We start from the raw sequence: 5,906 nt of genomic DNA, 5'->3' as shown, positions 1-5,906 counted from the left end.
GGCTACGCTATGAGCTGCAAATTTAGGAGAGAAATTCCCCATCGCAATTACATGAAAAAGATTTGAAAAAAAACAGATCACAGAGTACTAATAATAAGATGAAACATGATTAAATCGGTGAGCCATGGAAGTAGACCAAAATCAAAAGAAAACATTGGCTCGATCTGATCACCGTTAAATCGAAAACCGGTCGAAACTTATCCGAGGTTCAGAGAACACACAAACAAGAGATGTGCTAGATTGCAGTTCATAGATGATAAGTTTTCCCAAAGTATTCTACCCGGGGAAGAGAGAGAGAGAGACCTCACCGAACAACAGTGGTAGGGAAGGAGAAGAGTGCCCGGTGAACTTGCGAAGTGTGTAGCACTGCAGCATCTTGGGTCAATTTATAAACTTTGGCCGGTGGACATTGCAAAGCTACATGATCATTCCACCGTTGGATCATCCAAGGCCCTTCTGTGAGCCGTCAGATTAGGATGGGGTGATCATGTCACGTGGTGGATTTTGTTGGGTTCACTGCGGGATCGCAAAGTTGTTGCAAGCTAGTGTCTCCGGTGGTCATGTACGATTGCCTGAAGAGGCAAAAATAGATTGCTTATCGGTGGTGAATAACTAGTGTGCAACACGGCTTTTTAATCACGAAGCATGAGAAGAAACGGAAGATGACACCATTATAACAAGCCAGTTTTTTGTGCTCATGCATGGTTGCAAAAGAGGAAACATCCAGCTGTAGGCGGAAACGATGATCTCTAACTTATCTCGGTTGCATATTAAATATGAGGTAAAAAAAGCACCATGTGAAACACATACAAGGAAATACTTAGAGAGAATACAAACAAGGCAAGAGATAAAAGAAAAGGAGCCAGCCGCTCTATATGTTTGTTAGGTCAAACCATCCATTGTTGTACTACACCACAGAAGGAAAGATTTAAAAAGAAGACAAACAGGCAAGCGATAAAAAATGGATCCAACGCTCTATATGGTTGTTAGGTGAAACGTACTACACAATACAAAGAAAGACATAAAGAGAATACAAAGAAGGCAAGAAATAAAATGAAATGAGCCAACCGCTCTATATGGTTGTTTCGTAAAACTAGCCATTCGTGTACCACATCATACAAGGATAAATTTAGAGAAAAGACAAACAAGGCAAGAGATAAAAGGAATGGGCTCTGGGCTCTGGGCTAAGGAGACTCGTTTGCGTGGTGCTGGTCTGCTTGGGGTCCCCTCTGTCCTTGCTACTCGAGGTCCTACTGCACCAGTGCCAACTCCCTTCGGGGCTCCTCCGCTCTTGCCCACGCCACCTGGTCGTGGAGGTCGGCCTTTCCGTGGCCGGGGGCACCCTCGTTCTGGTCAGCTGTGTGGATATTGCCACATGCACGCACTAAAAACAACTCGCAAGTCCATAATAATTTTAGTTCGTCAGCGAATGTGCCAAAACCATCACGGAGACCTCATACTGACAGTTTGGAAGGCCGTGGCGAACCTCACGTCACAGATGGCTAGGCTGACAGTTAGATTTGGCTGTCACAGATCCATGACAGATTTGTGCTGGCCCAGAGCGCGCCCGACCCAAGTCGTTGTGACGCAAATAACCGTCATGCGCCGGTTCCCGTCATCGGCGACCACCGTGTCAGGTGTGTCAGGCCAATGGTTACCATCTCGACACAAAGATTTACTTGTTAGACCAATCATTAAGCTTTCAGTTCAGTCGACTCTAATTAAGCTTTGTCGTCTAGCATGACATTAGCATCGCCGTGGCATGGGTAACGTGGCGCATTACGAAGCCAACACGTGCCAGTCTAATGATGACATGCTTACCAATTGAAGCATGCCACGTGGACAAATGGAATAAGGACACGTTATCCAATAGCATCTCAATTTGTGGACAAATGGTAATAGGGCAAGAGTACCAATAGCATTTCGACACGTGTCAATTATTAGAATGACATATTTTATTTCCAATGGCACGTGGACATCCTCGTGACTGACACGTGTTAGTACTGACATTGCGCTTTCTACCAGGTGGGCGAATAAGAAATATCCACGTGTTCGAAGCCCGCAACGCGAGGCCTGCTTATAGCTGGGCCGGATTTCTAGTTCGGCCAAGTTAAAAATAGGCCCGTTCAAAGCCCGCAACATGAGGCCTGCTTATAGCTGGGCTGGATTTCTAGTTCGTCCCAGTTAAAAATATGACACGGCCCTTTATGAGATGAAAGATTTATATGTTCAAGACTGAATTATATTCGGCCCAGTTTGCCAGTTTAGTATATGATATTATAGTTATCTTTCTAGAAGTATCGCCATGTTGCCACATGACCGTGTATCAAGTTCATGAGTACGTTGGTTCGTTGAACTACTCCTTCTCCAAGAACTGTGTTGTATAACCCTGGACTAGTTGGTTGAGCTTAATCAACAACTTGGAGAGTTGAAAGACAAAAGCTCTATCCGAATTTGTTCCTTCATAAAGGGATATCTAGTTTTGTTCGTGCTGAAGTCAGATAGTATCTTAGTATCTTCCCTCTGGATATGATATTTTCCCCATATTTGATTTGAGTGTGGGCTATCGCCAAATCAAAGTCTGTCCCAAGGACTATATTGATGATGTTTATACAAATGGTGTCTCGTCTGAGTATACCTTCATGTCCATTGATCTGACCAATACGTTTTCCTCGTTCATGTAGAATATGAGTTCCTCATTGGAGTATTTTGATAATTTTGTTATTGAGCCCATCTATGACATTCTTATTTCCTCCATGTTTAAAGAGAATCATATTGAACAGTTGGCACTAATATTGGAAACTTTTGAGAACCATATTTGTGTTATCATGAAGTATGTGTTCTGGATGTTGGAAGTGACCTCCTCTGGTTCACGTGCATTTGCTGAAAGATGTCACCACGGATCTGAGTCGAGTTTCCTTTTGTTTTCCTCGGGAATCATCGCAAGTCGGTCAGGCATGTGCAAAGTATTCTTGAAATGGAAGGTTGTTACCTCCATTCCTTGAAATGTTTCTTTATGCACCCTAAGCCACTGATTGGTTTGTTCAAGAAATAGAAGAAGCTTAAGAACTTCAAAATCTTCTTTGATGTCCTTATCAGGACTCACTTGTGTTACATTGCAAATTCATATGCACGCAATTGCCTTTGGTAGTCGCAACCACATGGATTACGCAATCTAGCTCAATCTTTTGAGCTTGACATTGTGGCCCATATCTTGAGAATCTATCGACTTTACCTTGGTGGTAACTATTGAAAATTTTCTAATTGGACATGCGGAGTCTGAAATACCTTTACACCTAACCTAAGCTGAATCTCAAGCGGCAATGATGGTTAGTGTTTCTCAAGGATTTTTGACATAGGTCTCTTTGTACATCCGGCAAGATTGATGTCCTGGTTAACACAATTAGTCGGAAGGTCTAATGTCATAATCTCTTGAATCATCAAGAAGAACCACTCTATATAAGGATCTTATGTGACTCATTCTAGGAGTTGCCCTTATAATGATTTTCAATTCCGAAGTCCGACCTTGACTCGATGACCTCTTGAAGGCTCGTCAATAGCATAAAAATTGGTGTATATAACATCAAGGAGAACATTATAAGTAGAGTTGCTAAATATCTCTTGGTTAATCTCGCGAAATCACTTCTCTGGTGACAACAACTTCGTTCGGAGAAATTTCACTCCCCACTGATCCTTGTCACTTCACTAGCTAGTGCTCCTCCCCTTCCTGTTGTTTGTACATGAAGTTCCAATCAATTTACACGTTGTGTGAATTCGTCAGTCATCTAGGCCCCAACCTTTTGAGTAGACAACAATCGTTTCATGTATTCTTACCCGAAGAGTGACTATGATTTTAAATTCCAAAGTTGCTCTGGTTGGTAATCTTTTGTGTTTCTACGAGTCACCCTCTCTTAGAGTTCCTCCTTATGGTATCAAAGGCAATTTAACTCTTCGCTACCTTCTCCTTTGTATTCCTGCTAAGCGTGGAGAAATTGCATACTAAAAAAATTGAAACTTCTTTCGTCTCCTCCGTTACCTTAATGTGTTTCATGTTTGTTAGCTCAAGAGCTGTTTTTCAACACTCCTTTCATGAGTTGGCCTCAATAAGTCTTCAAACAGAAATGTTGTATTTGTAGACAAGAGAGATAACTGATACAAATATTAACTTTACTTTTTTTAATTAACTACTTGCCTCTATTTGCCAAGATTTTATCTGCAAAGAGGTAAATATTTGAACTCATCCTTTAGTCGTATCAAAGAGACAAGCTGCAGTATAAATTTTAAACAGCTAGCTGTCTTTGTATTGGTGTTATCTACTAGCTACAGACCCCATCTAAAATATCCTGGGACAGAACCACTTTTGACCTGTTGAGACGTGAGCAACTAGTACTACTACTCCCCATCGTGGCATACAAAAACTCCAGCCCATATCCATCAGAGTGTTGCCGCTGCTTGAAAACCTAAGCACATGCGCGGCTGCCCCTTTGCTGTGACCTAGAGTTAGAGAGGAATTAGGTGAGAGACCTGAGAAGTTGGCGGGGGAAGAGGATCCGTGGAGGAGAAGATCGTGCAGTCTCGTCGGAGCAGTTGCCGGTGTCCGCGTCCGGTCGCTCGAATCGATCAGTGTACCTGGAGAGTTTAGGAGGCGAAACCCCATCAAAGACCTGAGCAAGGCACTTCCTCGCTGAGGTGAAACTGGTGGTGACTAAACCATGTTTCAATCCATTTTTGTATGGAAGAGTTTCGTTGCTTATCTGCCGCTGTACTGATACTTATCTCAGTTCAGAAACAAATAGGTTCATTACTGCTTGTGTTTAAGCCTAGATGCATACAACCTTCAGTTTGGAAGCACACGTGCTCCAGTTTGTTGGTTTGGTTAGAGGTAGAAAAAGATCCTGTTATGCAAATGCGTATCAGGTTAAAAGTGGTCATGACATCTAGTATAGGTTTTGTAGAAATTCATGCTAGCTACACACTCGTTTGCTGTGAGCAGTTGTTCATGTCAATACGATTTGCTAGTGCCATATATTTGAGTGAGGTTTAGATAAGTTTTGATTTGAGTATGAATGTCTAAAAATACAGTAATACATAGTTTGAACTTTAGAGCTGTTCTAGCCTTGGTCTGTACATGGTCATCTTGGTTCCAGTTTGTCAGTTTAGCTCTAGTCGTATGTCAGTTTAGTTTAGTCGCAGCTCTGTAGGAATGTACATGGTTGAGGCTGTGAAGTCCAGTCCAGTCTGAAACGTCATCCGCACAAATCTGAGCTGAGAAGAACTCCTAGTTACTGCTCTTCTTTGAAAATCATTTTCATGTTTCCCGAAATTCAGGAAATGCGCAAGCCACTAGTGGAGAAGAGGCCTTTGGTCCCAAGCAAATGTCCCACTGCTGAACCAAACCGGGTCCAATGCCCCCATTGGACCCGGTTCGTTTCTGCCCAGGACGACCCCACCCGCTGGCGCCTGTCTCGTAGCGGCCTTTGGACCCGGTTTGTCATACAAACCGGGTCCAAAGGGTCCACCCGCAGGGCGCGGCAGGCCGTGTCGGCCCGGGGAACCCTTTAGTCCCGGTTTGTATGACAAACCGGGTCCAAAGGCCCCCTCTCGGCTATATAACCTTGCCCCTGCCCAAGTGTGAGCCACACTTAGCCATTTTTTCACTATCTTCACAAGAGGGGTGTATTGCTTTCATCTCTTCTTCACATGCACAAGAGGTGTTCGATGAAATGCTTAAGAGGATTTGCCACTTGAGTTTACACAAATCAAGCCACACTTAACTTGCTTTTTTCTTCTTCATCGAGGTTAACGACTTTATCCTTTTCATCTGCAATTGATAAAATGCATGTGTATATATACATCGTGATGTTCCGTAATGGTTTTGATCAGCCTAATTATATCATGCGGATGAA

This window comes from Lolium rigidum, chromosome 2, assembly GCF_022539505.1.
Source record: "Lolium rigidum isolate FL_2022 chromosome 2, APGP_CSIRO_Lrig_0.1, whole genome shotgun sequence".
Classification (NCBI taxonomy): Eukaryota; Viridiplantae; Streptophyta; class Magnoliopsida; order Poales; family Poaceae; genus Lolium; species Lolium rigidum.
This window is presented reverse-complemented; position numbering follows the sequence as displayed.